The sequence below is a fragment of the Pimephales promelas genome, chromosome 22 (genome assembly GCF_988280905.1).
Source record: "Pimephales promelas chromosome 22, fPimPro1.hap1.1, whole genome shotgun sequence".
Classification (NCBI taxonomy): domain Eukaryota; kingdom Metazoa; phylum Chordata; class Actinopteri; order Cypriniformes; family Leuciscidae; genus Pimephales; species Pimephales promelas.
The window spans coordinates 25,491,473-25,505,748 of NC_142790.1; the positions used below are offsets into that span (position 1 = coordinate 25,491,473).

Consider the following 14,276-nt stretch of genomic DNA (forward strand, 5'->3'; position numbering starts at 1 on the left):
GGTACGTCGTCTCTACTCAGTGGAGTTCACAAACATTTACCATTCACACGCTCGGATAACGAATCATAGTTATCTTTTGTCTACTAAAGCAACTAATTTCCATTTTGCTATGAGGTTTATTTAATTTCTGACATGCAATAAGTATTAGTGTCCGGCAGATGTCATATTTGGCCAACAAGTAAATAATAATATAATATAAAAAAAGTAATTTTATTCTATTTTTGAAGAGATGGCCAGTCAAATGATCGATGAGCTTTAAATTTAGAAAATGTTAACTGTCAAATTTAATTTTATATGAGCCAGTCCCATTGTATTGTTCCATCATTTCTATTGGGTTTGCAACAATTTTACTAAAATGTAGGTTACGTCAAAGTTTAAAGAGTTTGTATGATTCAATTTAAACATTTGTATGATTCTGCACCAACATTTTATGTTGGTTTTAAGTTTTTTTTAAAACATATTGATATTAAGTTCCCATAAATTGAAGGAAAAAATGTTGTTTGTTCAATTTTTTTAACATTTGCTTGGTACATGTATTTATTTAAAATGCAGTAATATAAGCATCATCCGTCTTAATAATTTTGTCAATATCAATTTAGTAGTTTACATAGATATAAGGCTGGTTTGCATGAATAAAAGGTTGGCTTTGGGAATTATGTATCTATCATTTGACGTGTGCGGGGCATGCATAAAATGTTAATAAAAGCCTGTTGTATTTTTTTTATTTTTTTTGTGAACAGGGAAGGAGATCGCGAGTCGAAATATGTACGACACGCAGGCGCGCGCGCGCATCAGATGAGATGTGGTTCATCCGTGGACGCTAAGGGGAGTTCGGTTGAGGTAAGAAACACTTCGGACATGTTTAGTTTTTAATACACTTATATATGAGCAGCCTGTGAGTAACATTAGGGATTCCGCTCACATTTCCCACGTTTAAAGTGTCCGGGCGCAGGAAAAGTGATTATCAGACCTGTTCGCGTGCACGCGAGTCGGTGCGGGTGAACAGTTAGCTTGCGCTAGCGCTCAATTGAAATAACTTTAAACCGGGAAATCTTAAATGAACATGGGCTGAGAAAACGGTGTCCTGTAATGACCAAACCGCCTGCTTCCGTATCGTGTGCTCGTTTCTGTGAGTCGTGGTCGCTGGACTGCTGTCAAACGGGAGTGAACAGACATACACCGAAAACCCACACTGCCACGTGATATCCACGGGGAAAATATTCAGTTACTGAAACACCGCTGAAAAGGAAACTAAGGAAGTCTTCCAGTGACTTCACACTTAAATATAGTAGTTGAGTACAGACACAGTTTATACATAGTGTCTGGAAATGTATATTTATATCTAGCTATATTTCGCTGTAAAACAAAACAAGATTAACTGACTATCTATCTATCTATCTATCTATCTATCTATCTATCTATCTATCTATCTATCTATCTATCTCTGTCGGATAATTTCATATTTTCATATAATATATAAAAAAATATCTCAAAGTTAAACCATAGTCGGACAGATAGGTTAGTATATTATATTAGAGGTTACTGTTTTGATATGTGTATATATATTCTGTGTTGACTCACATATGAATTTAGGCTGTAGGTAGACAATTTGTGGTCTAGTTGTAGTCAGAAGAATGACACAATCATTTGTTTATAAAGCTTGAATCTTTAAGCTGCTGTGGTTGGTTTGTGCTTGTTACCGTTGGTCAGCTGGGTTTAGCTCAGATCAGTGTTATAAAGCCATCAAGGAGTCAGATTTCTTAGAGGAACAAAGCAATGACTTGGTCGAACCAGTATTTGCAAGCTTTAAATGTGAAACTTTGCCTTTGTTTTTGCAATGTGATTAAGGCATAATGCCAGTAAATCGGTGCAGATTACAGCATAGAGCGAAGAGAGAAATATCTTTGATTTGGGGTGGGTGATATGATATCTATGACCAAATTCTTCTGTCTAGATTTGACATATTGTAGTTCATGATATCATGAAATTTTCTCCAACGATAGACATTTTGCCGAGCCCTTTCTTTGTACTACTTTCTTTATCTGGTCCAGTAAAGATGGAGTGTCCTCTGAACATTTTGATCCGCTTGTTTGTTTGTTAATTTTCTTTTGTTTAAACGGGTAAACATTATGAGAGGAATATGCAATTCTGTCTTTATTAAATCTGTTTTTCATCTGAAATGCTGGTTGGTTTCTGGTGATTAAATGAATCTCCTTCATTGTATTAACTCAAACGCAACCAGGTTACTTACTTTTTTTTTTAAGTTAAACCAACAATATATATATATATATATTATTTTTACAGTGTAGTAATGATAAAATGAAATGAGCTTTATTCCTGCTAGCATTCCAGAGCAGATCAGCTGGAAACTAGTTTCTTTAGCCCTTCTGGATTACGTTTCAAAAGAAAACACACATCGTAGGTAAGTTAGGCTGCTATTTCTATGCAGGGTCAAGCTTACTTTCAAAAGTTCTGCATTGTGTTTTTGTAATTGTGTGCCCAGCTGGCGACGCTAATCACCTGAAAAATATTTTTAAGACCGTTGTTCTTCTCACGTATACCAAATCTGACATGGCTCTTTGGTGAATAGGCCCTCCTCAGGTAGCGTGACCTAACACTTGACCAGGGACTCCTATGTGGTTTTTACAATACTGTGTTTCCCAGGATATGTGTTATTGTACTCACATTGTCGTGAGCTGGTTCGATATTTCATTGTGATTGTTGGTTTTGGTGTGACTGAAGGTATGAATGACAGTGTTCCTCTGGTCAGAACTTGCTTTGTTGGGTTTGTTCACTGCTGTCATATTACAAAGATGTGATTGTTTGCTCCAAGTTAAACACAAAGAGTGTGAGAAACTCAGACGGAGCTTTTGTGTTTTGGTAACCCGAGTGTGTGAAACCCCTGCTGATGGTCTGCAGAGAAAACACATTTACCCTTTAAAGTTGTCCCAGGGCTGTTTAGTCTTGAAGTGATAATTAAATGAGCTTAGCGGACCGCTGTTTGAATCTCACCTGGGCTCCTGTAGTTTCTGTCTTGCACATCGGGAATCATTCGTAAACACGTTTTTCTTTTTTTTGTAGCGCAGCACTTCTGTTTTATGAAGCTGTAAAATTTTGTAGGGCTGAAAGTAAGGTCACTTTCGTTTAGGGTCCAATTTTAACTATTAACTAACTATTTACTATGACTTTTGCTTCAATAAACTCTTTTATTTTACTTCAATAAAATAAGGTAGTTGTTAAGTTTAGGTATTGGGTATAGGATTAAGGCAATGTTTACACGGAAACGATTCTGAAGAGAAAACGCAAAAGTGGCGTTGCGTCATCACTTTTTATTCTGCGTTTATGCGAGCGTTTTGTGTGGGAAATCCGCGTGCAAATGGTGACGCAAAAGTGTGTGAAATTCAATGTAGTATGCACTTCAGGCGGCTAGGAGTGCATACTACAACAACACCAAGTCCACACGGTTGCGTACAACCTTCACTATCAAGCAGACTTTTGCGTTTTTACCGTTCACACGGGAACGCGGCGGTGGAGCGTTTTTAAGATTTCCACTAGAGCCAGACCGATATATCGGCCGGCCGATATTAGGCATTTTCCAAAATATCGGTATCGGCAGTTATAATGGCCGATAAATGAATATTTAAAAAAAAACTGGATCAACCAATTCACCGATTTAGATTTGATATGTCCCACTTCCTATGTCCATCTTCCTGTTACAGTGGCAATTACGTCAACACATTGAATAAGGCTGCGTGTTTGCACTTTGGTGGGCCTTTAAACTAATGATAAGACTAATTTTGAGGAATGACACAATTCAAATCTCATGTTCCACGCAATTGAAAACTGAACCCTCAGGAAACCGCTTAAGAAACGTTAACTACATCTAACCCAGATGTTTGTAAGGTTTTGATTATGGCTGGGTCATGATCCGCCACGCGCTGTGAAATCTGTTGAAAGTTTACAGTGTTTGTGCCAAAACAGTGGCTTCAAGCGAAACCCAGCATGCATCTTCCATATTCTCTTTGTTTGTTACGTTTTTAACCACTTTCCCAGTGTTAGCGGTTTGTCGGTTTGTGGCTATGGAGATGTCTCTCAAACATTCCCAATGTAGAACTTTACACTGTTGTGCCAAAGACAAGTCTAGCCAAGTACCAGGTCGCTGTGAAATCTGGTTACGGAGCACTGCGAACCGTGACTGGCATTGGACTGTAGGAGTGAACTCGCTTGATTTGTTTTAATATATCGTTTAATAACCACCATTGAGAAACGCAGTAATGTTCTTCCGTTATCTGGAGTTTTGGATGTTGTCGTCACTCTTCGTACAATTTAGATTCGAGAGGCATCTGCATTTTGATCTTGCATTTTGCGTGCCGCTGCCTGGTTAGGCAATAGCTTCTCTTCATTTCCCAATGTTTTGACATTCTCCTGCATTTGCTTGAACTCACTTCCCTGTTTATCATGACTAGAGCAGTTTCTGACAATGAAAAGTTAATGTTGTGACAGGAAAACCATGAAGGATGTGCTGTTTTCAGCAGGTTTTTACTTACTTTTTCTTGGCTGCTTGTTATACCAGAGCTTTAAATGTGTCGACTAAAGATTGATGCGTCAACGGTAGATTGTTGTTCGAAAAATTATGTAACGTTACGTGCAGCCCAGACGTACAAGTCAAGACCAAACATAAAATGACTGTTTTGGCATCATAGATGTCCATCCCAAATCAATCTATTTGAACCTTGCATGTTGGTGTGCATAAATGTATCATGTATCCAATGCATGTTATGGAATTAGCATATTTAAATACTAAAGCCCTGAATATATCATATAACACTTGCTTTCTTTTTATATTGTCCCATTCATCAGTATTTTTTTCACAGTAACCACAAACTTTGGCATATCCACCCAGTGGCTAGTAATTGCTCAGAGGTGCTAATTGTAGCGGCCTGGGGACTTCTAAACCGATAAAATCCTGGAAAGTACTTTAACAGCCGTCCAATCAGATTGCCACTGCTGGTTTTTCAGTGGTCTGTCTGAGATTAGGCATGCATTGAATGATTGAAAATGATTGATTTTATTTGAATTAAAATGAATTATTATTTTATTTTTATATTATTTTTTAAATTAAATTATATATTTTTTTTATTTTTATATTATATTTATATTATATTAAATATTATTTTTATATTATATTTTAAATAATTATATTATTTTTTATTTTTATTTAATTAAAATGACATATTTAGCATAGCCGGAATTTTTATATCAGTGTATCCCTAGTTTTTTGTTCAAAAGTTAATGGCTACGCTACTTACTTAACATAAAAGTCAGTGCTTACATAATATATGTGTGTGTATACAGTGGTTAAATTGGCTTTTATTGGGAGGGGGAGCCCTTATTTATGGCGAATGGTCCTCATTCAAAATCTCGCTGTAAAATGACTTAAAGGGATAGTTCACTTTGAAATTAATTTTTGGTATGTTTTAGCTTACCTCAAGGGCATCCAAGATGTAGGTGTCTTTGTTTCCACTGTAGTTTCTATATTTTTAGGTCAAACCGTTCTTGTCTGTCAGTCATATAATGGAGGTCTATGGTCACCACCTCCAAGAGCATGCACAGAGAAGTCCAAATTAAACATGATTTAATGACTCGTAAACGTAAGTACACATTGATGGCCTAAGACACGAAACGAGCAGTTTGTATGAGAAAACGAACAGTATTATCGTTTTTACCTCTTGTAATCACAGTCGCATCACAAGCGCGCTGGAAGTGATCTCTCACGTGCGTACGTCACTCATTGTTTACACAGAGATTTCAGAAGTGTTATCCTTCACTGGGGGAATGCAAATTGTGGTTTTCCTGATTTCGACATGTCCATTTTAAGGTGTTTTGAAGGCAAAAACAGTAGCTTTAAAAGCATGTCAGTAGCATGAAGTTGGCCAATTTGATCAGATAACAGATTAACATGAGAATCAGTTTAAATGTCACATTTATCGGTTAATGGCCTTAGCATGGTTAATGGCTATCAGACATTTTAATATTGGCACATCGCATCCCCAGGTTTTTAGTTGTATCTTCAATAGTTTTATTTTAAAAGTCCCTGTAAAATGTCTATGGTGATACTACAGTTGTGAAGTGGATCAAAACCCTTCATCAAAGTTATACATTTTGAACAATACCCGTTCTGGTCTTAGGACAACTTTGATTAACTTTTGATCCACTTCAAACGTTGACTGTCTGTAGAGATTAGTCAGATGGACTGTCGACCATTACATGTTAACAGATTCCTCAGTGTCTAGCCTCACCCTATATCGTGGGAGTTACAGCGTGTTGTGAATGGAGACCCTTCTGTTTGTCATTCTTATGACAAACCTATTTAAATGACCGTTTTGAAACCCTTTGTTAGCAGACTATTTCAGTTATGAAGGAGTCACATCCATCAGAATCAGTGAGGAATTTCCATCTTTGTATGGTCCTGTCTTGTGCAAACTTGTAAAAATGTGCCAACAGACATTGGCGTTTTGGATTTGAATAAAAGTTTCCATAAAGGTCACTTAGTAATCCAAGTTCTTCTATTCCTGATGCTTTTTTGAGGATTGAGGAAAACCCAAGCTTTGAAGCAGACTAAAGTTTTAATTCTCAGCAGTGGCCTTTGGGCTGATCAAGACCATGTGACTCCCACTGACACATACTCATGCTGGTACACTCAGACACACACACACTTGGCTATTGGTTCAAACAAATACTTGCAGACATATTTGGCAACTTCAGTTATTGACTTAAAAGGTTTAGAGCAAGTTCAATGTTTTGTACACATGTGCCCATGAATCCACTGATATATATTAATTGAAGGAGATGCAAAAACTGCTTCTGGGCCTGGGACACTTTTTGTCCATTTATTTTAGGGTGTTTTGGTTGATTCGTAGGTGGTTACTTAATGGCTCAATATTTATTTGTAATGTTCTGGTTGTCCATAGATGTTGCTTTGAGGCCCCGTCCACACTACTGCGTTTTCGTTTAAAAACGGAGAATTAAAACGAAAACGATCTCCGTCCACACTAGCGTTTTACCTGCGTATTAGAATTTATCCCCGTCCACACTAAAACGACTGAAAATGTGGATCACGTGACCATTCACCAACACTGGGCATGCGCGCGCCGGTGTAAACAGTGGTTGGGCGAATCAGGGAAATATACGTCATGACTGATGACACCCAATCATAGAGCCGAGCGTGAGCCTCTGCGTCATCGTTTGTAAACTCCTCCGTTTTGTCTCGTCCACACTAAATCGCCCTCCGGAGAATCAAAACGCAAAACGCAGCTGCAGCGTTTCTAAACTTCTCCGTTTTAGGTCTTCGTTTTTCCCGTTTTAGTGTGGACGGGAGGTGCAAAAACGTAGCAAAAGGTCTCCGTTTTTAAACGAAAACGCAGTAGTGTGGACGGGGCCTGAGTCTGTGGAATAAATCAGAATCATAATGTAAACAACATAATGCATATAATTGTTATGTAATGACCATTAGTCATTATTTTGTTAAAAATCAGAAACATAGAATAGAATAGAATAGAATAGAATAGAATGCTTAAGAATAGAATCCTTAATGCCTTTATCAATAATAATGTCACTCAGGTTAACCTTGACTGTGACCGTCCCACAGGTGGGACGTTTGCCACTATATTTTTAAAACTGTAATATCTTATTAAATACCTTAAATAATATTGACAAACTATATATCATTTGAAAGCTTACAATCTCTAGTTTCCATATTTGGTGACTGATTTTTAAAATAAATTACATAATTTATCAATTTGCAACAAGAATATTTTCACACTCATAAGTAGGGCTGAACGATTTTGGAAAATAATCTAATTGCGATTTTTTTTTACCAATATTGCGATTGCGATTTAATATGCGATTTTAAAAAAAAGTTATTTACCTTCTGTATTAGTCGACAAAGACAAGCAATAAATCATTGTACAGTGGGGATAGGAATCCTTAGATAGCTCATGATCCGATCTACTTTTTTTCTTATTAATTAATCTTAATAACTCTTAAAATATGTATTTAATTACATGTGTAAAAACACATTTAAAAAACAATTATAAAAAAAACATTTAATTAAACCAATTACATGTTAAAAATTTTAAATAGGCTATATAAAATAATATAGCTTCAAAATATAAAAGCTAGTAAATAAAGAGAAACAAAAAAAACATTACAAGCAATAAACAAAGAGTGGTCTCAGTATTTAAAAGTAGGCTGTCTGAATGTTTTTCATTCAAGAGCTAGAGTGATTCCCTCAGTTTAGATACGATAAGCTGCATTCACACTAATGCACATATCTCTTTTGAAATTGTAAATGTGGTTTGTCCTGTGGGTTTAAGAACTGACCGTGTTTACATTAATTTCGCGTCATAAAAGCATTTTGACATGCAAGTACATTTACCAATGAGTCGCTCACGGCCGCATGCACGAGCGCTCTTCACAAAGCACGCGTTAGTATTTTAAAATGAAAGCACCCTTCACTGTGATTTTCATGGTTTTAATATACAAGCCAACTGCATTCCAAAAGACATAAATAATGCCTCTGTGAAGCATTTGTAAAGAAAATTCCCGCGGGAGAGAACGCGCACTGCAAGAGCAACGTTATAACATCAAGCAAAGCGGCAAAACCTGTTCAATGAAGCCCGCGAATGTCCTTGTAATTCGGCTCAATCCCGAACTTTATGAAATAACGTTACTATGTTTTTGGAAGGTTCGAGCGGTGTCGTGTGTGTGAGTGAGGAAGAGAGAGAGCGAGGAGCGAGGGAGCGCGAGAAAATAGAAGCAAGCAGATTCAGAACACGGTTCGTTTCTAAAGCACGCGCAGCGTCATCACGCATCTGTGTTTAAAAACTAAGCTCATACTCGATTCTGAAATTCTCTGAATCCAAGATTGTTGAGGAGAGGAGAGAATAAATAACACAATATCACATACATTAAAAATAAACTGTTCTTTTCTGAACGCCAGACCGCGTTGCGTGGCAAGTTGATACTTTATCTTGCAGACTGCTTTTCTCTCGCGTGTCACGTGACCAGTGTAATCGCAGCTCTTGCGATTACAAAATCGCGTTTCATCATATCGCGATTTTATCGCAAATGCAATTAATCGTTCAGCCCTACTCATAAGGCTTGTTCAGTTTATTTTAAAATAGCAGTGAATATGAAAAATCATGAAAAAATGGTAGATACCTCAGATTATTTTCATGCCAAAAGTTCAAAAGATAGCATCCATTCAATTATTTTGGGAAAAAAAGGTCTGAAAAGTTTGAAATATAAAGAAAAAAAATAATAAGATTTATGTTTTAGAGTAGCCCAGGTTTTGAAAATATATAGATTTTATGTAAAATATGAGTAATTAATATTTTTACATTGTACATTTCCATAAACTTCAATAATTTTATCTGTTTCACTTTCTTAATTTATTTCACAAAAATCTACAATAATCTGCCAAATGTCTTCTTTAAAACAAGACCAATGTCTATATTCCAAAGCATTCTTGAAAAAAAGGGGGTGTGACGGATAACAGGATAAGATTCGATTCAACATCTCTATTCAATTTTATTCATGAATATCAAATAAAGGCACTTTTCTGATTAAACAACATCTTTTGGTGAAACCAACCATTGGTAAATACTAAATATTTTTTTTGTCATATTATAGTGTTGTTTATTTCCTAAGGCGATGAAAAGATAGAGTGGTGTCTAACAAGTGTCCTTGAACATTTCCTTACATGAGAGATTTATTGTTGAAACGTCTGTATTAATCATTTAAAACACAGATAGGTATGAGGTGTGTGAGTGTGCTGTATATGTGAGGATATGGGTGTGTGTGTGTCACAGTTGACTCACTGTTGAGCAGTGGTCACATGGCCGGCTGTCAGAGGTTTAGGGGTGGAAACCTAATCCAGCAGAGGAAACGTTTGACCCATCAGTACTAGAGTTTGAGTGTGTGAAGGCAACGCTGCGTGCTTTATAAGTTCACTCAGCTCTCTCTCTCTCTCTCTCTCTGTACACAGCAGTTGTTGGCTTTACACTAAGATGTCAGCGGCGGCTTCTCTGCAGTAAGCACTTTGAGGTATGTTAAGACTTTCAGTGGGTTTGCATCATGCTTCTTTAAAGTCAGCACTGGCTGTTTTTGTGTAGTTATTTTAACAGTTGGTGATAATTCTATAATTTGAATTGATCAAACAGACTTTTGTTTTAGATGTTTTTGCATATGTTTTCTAAGAATATCTAAAAATCGATGTGGTTTGGTAAATGCTAGTTTACCTTCAAATCGAATTACTTTTTAAATGGTAAGTACATATACTATTTGTTTATTATTAATAAAACTTTTCCAAATTAACTGTTTATATGATTAATTTATTACTTTGCACCTAGAAGTGAAATTCAAAAGTCAGCATATCACCACGGATCACAAGACATTGCAAAGTCAACAGTGAAAAGTCCAGTTTTGCTGATATTGCCTTGTCATCATATAGTGTGTACTTTTATTTTTCCACTTAAGTAACTTTTGAATCTAATTGGTTAATGATCTGTGTGCTTGCAGCCCAGAGGCTGTGTGGCGTGTCTTGTGAGTTTGATAAAGTCATTAAACATGACAGCAATGATCATCTCTAGCGTTCAGCGCCATAGTGTGTTTAATACGTTTCGTTATACAAAATGAAAAAGAGCTTTTATTTTTGTTCTCCAAAAGTCTGGTTTTGTCGATGATAGTACTTAATTGGTATATGATACAGTTGCTCTATCTGTATTATCAAGTTGCTTGTGTAAAATACTAATTGTAATTCATCGTGTTGGGTCGCAATGGACTAGTCGTCCAATAGTTGAACAGTTGTTATCAGAGCTGCGTGATTAATCGTTAAAAGATCGCAATCACATTCCTAAATGACAACGATTTGGTCATGTCTATTAAACCTTGGACAAAATCACAACGGACCATTCATATCTGTGTTGGCGCTGCCGTTGATCCAGAGAGGGCAGTTTGTCATGTATACCGGTGGGTATGAAGCAGCTTCACAAGTTTTTTTTTCCACATTGTATAATTTATTTCCGTCTTACAAATATTCCAATTATAATCAAGTACTGAGATAAGTTTATAGTTTGAATATAATAAACACTGATGTCTATGTAAGTGTTCAAAATTGAGCAAATCACCTTTCGAAAGTAACTTGACCCTTCAAATAAATTCCGCATTTGACGCAAGGATGCTCGTCCATTTCCGGTTGTGGAGATTAAAGCGGAGGAAAACCAAGGAAAAGGGGATTATGGCAGAGTCTTCAAAATTTACTGTCCTCCCATCTTTGAAACGAAACGTATATACGTTTAGATGTAATTTTATATATAGTTATGTTTATTTAATATAATTTTAAAAAGAAGCATAAACACACCTGTTTGTGTCTGTTTTATCTGTTTTTGTGACTAACGTTTCTTTAGTATAACCATAGAGTATAAAATTCAATATAAATTCTCTGTATTGCATTGGACTCTACGATCGGCGTAAGTTATCGAGCATCCTTACACCTTCACCGGAAATACCGCCGCGCATAGAGCCCATTGTATCAATTTCATTGTTACACCAGTAGGTGGCGACAAGTGACTGTTAAAAATGGTTTAGCGAAAAATACATTTATGAAAGCCATTGAATTACTCATTCAATCTGATTTTTTTTTATTATTATTCCAGTTAATTTAACATTTTAAACAGACTGCAGCAATTAAAATTTTGTCAGAACTGCTAGTAAATTCTGTGTTTTTGTTTAGTTTGTCTGTTCAGTATCGTGATCTCTGATCTGAAAAAATCATGATCCTCAATTTATCCAGAATCGTGTTATTGTTTACATTCAGATATTCAGATGAACGTCTTTGGCTAAATAAAATTTGCACCGTGCCAGAATCTGCTGCGTCACGCTAATAAATTGTTCAACTTTTAAAAACATTTTTTCCAATTCGCTGCGTTCCGTTTAGCCGTTTTTGAATGCAACAAAACGTCTTTATTATACATCCCCTAAAAATATGCCTTGTAATGTAGTTTTGAACATGCCTTGTAAATTAATAAATGAAAAAGATTTAAAAATTAGAAACATCTGATTGGCTATTAATATGAACTTGTGACTTATTGGTAATCATTTATGCTTGTACTTTGGTAAAAACAACTTTAAACATCCATAAAACAGTCCCATAGACTTCTTTTATAAGTGCATCTTATTCACATATTCTTTTGTTTGTTTTATTGTTGTGTTCAACTTTTACAATTTTGGAAATTAGTTATAGGCTTGATTTATCCAATATTTTTCTCAGATGTGTTTTGACCCTGTTACAGGGACTTGTTTGGAACAATTTGAGCTTTAGTTTTGATCTCAAACATGGGTCAAAGCTTTAACCCTGCAACCTTTCAGTGACCAGCCAAGATCTTTAAGGCTGCACCATATAATTCTTGATCCAAACCAATTTTTCAACATTTTTCTGTATGAGGTTTAAATTCAAATCACAAACATGTCTTTCATGTGGACGAGCCGTTGGTCGCTAGTAAACTAGAAATTCTATATTTGCTGAACTACTCAGTCATTGAGCATTTTATATTTATTCAGTGAGGTTTCTACATTGTGATTGAAAGTCTATTTGCAGAATGGCATCTTTATTGGCCGTCTTTGCTTTGTCTGAAATTATATTTTATGGACATTCTTGAAAATAATCCAGTAAGACTTTCACTAAAGCAAAAGGATTTCCCAAACTGGGAATGATGGATGATTAAGGTCTCTGTTTAATTATAACCATACAGGGATTCTAGTTGAAGTTAGTGGGATGACTTTAAAGGGATAGTTCACTTTAAAATTAATTTTTGATATGCTTCAGCTTACCTCAAGGGCATCCAAGATGTAGGTGTCTTTGTTTCCGCAGTAGTTTCAATTTTGATATTTTTAGGTCAAACCGTTCTTGTCTGTCAGTCATATAATGGAGGTCTATGGTCACCACCTCAAAGATTATGCACACAGAAGTCCAGATTAAACATGATTGAATGACTTGTTAATGTAAGTACACATTGATGGCTTAAGACACGAAACGAACGGTTTGTGTGAGAAAATGAACAGAATTTATATCGTTTTTACCTTTTTAAGTTTCTGATCTCAAATGTGCTTAAGTGATCATTAGGCTGTTTGCTATTAGGATACTTAGAGACACTTGCAGGCTTGCATAATTTGTGACATTTTTGTCACTATTATTGTTACAGTTTTTCACACTATTATAAACCAGTTTACATTGCTGGTTTAGCACAGGGCCGGCCCGAGGCATAAGCGAACTAAGCGGCTGCTTGGGGCCCCCTGGCCACCAGGGGGCCCCCTAATCGAGGTTATTTTTTATTTTTATTTTTTTAGATGACTTAAACAAGTGACATAAATCAATGAATGAATGAATATGACTGAATGAATAGTTCAAGACAACAAAATTCTGATTTAATGGTCAATATACCTGCCTACAAGTTACAACTGCTGCTCTGTCTGCCAGCGTTTAAGTCATACGCATAATCTTCTAGACACCTCGCGCGTGCATAGACAATTCGTGCGCAACTGCGCCTAGTCACGGTATCGGTTTAAGTTGGAGAAAATAGCCCGCAGGAGAACTTATCCTTCAAGGTGTAAGGGTAGCAGTTTGAATAAATAATAAACATAGCAGTTTGAACTCTTCTCCACTTTATTATACCACACATCAGATCTCCAAACACTAGGGTGACCACCCGTCCCGCGTAGCGCGTGCACGCACAGCGTTTGAAGCCCAATTCATGCGTCCCGCAAATTGAGACCGTGTCACGCATAATCAATGCTTGCTCAAAAAAAAAAAAAAGTCGGTCAGTCTATATCCTCGAGACCCAGGCAGCCAAACGTTGTGCCTGAACTCGTTCACGTTCATGAACTCGTTCATATTGTGGGTGCCAGATTTCTATAGAGCCTTCCAGGCGAAAGCCCGGCTAAAACTTAACGTAAACAGGGTTTAATATGTAGCGAAAAAAAAACACCCAATCTGGCAACACAAGCCACCAGTGTCGCACCGCGCGGCCGCCGTCGACAAAGGCGTCATATGATAATTTAAACGGATTTTAACGAGGTCGGTGAAGATGGGAAAAATCTTACATTTCTGTGCAAACTTTGAACTGAACTAGTTCATTTTAAAATGTGTGAACTAAACTTTGAACTAGTTCAGAAAGTGAGAACTTCCCCAAGACTGGTTGCCACTCCCACGTGACCTG

General features: G+C 36.5%; 1 protein-coding gene across 5 annotated transcripts in view; it reads left to right on the forward strand.

Annotated features, from left to right (window-relative positions):
• Positions 1–725: 725 nt before the first annotated feature.
• slc4a2b (solute carrier family 4 member 2b) overlaps positions 726–14,276 on the forward strand; it is a 48,836-nt gene continuing 35,285 nt past the window's right edge. The window contains exons 1-2 of one of the 5 annotated variants that reach the window (XM_039684728.2): positions 758–840; positions 10,049–10,107. The gene's annotated coding sequence lies outside the window, so the exon portion shown is untranslated. Of the gene's footprint in view, positions 841–9,958; positions 10,108–11,010; positions 11,032–14,276 lie in introns of those variants that run through there. The other 4 variants (XM_089125832.1, XM_089125833.1, XM_039684729.2 and 1 more) reach the window with 4 other exon arrangements.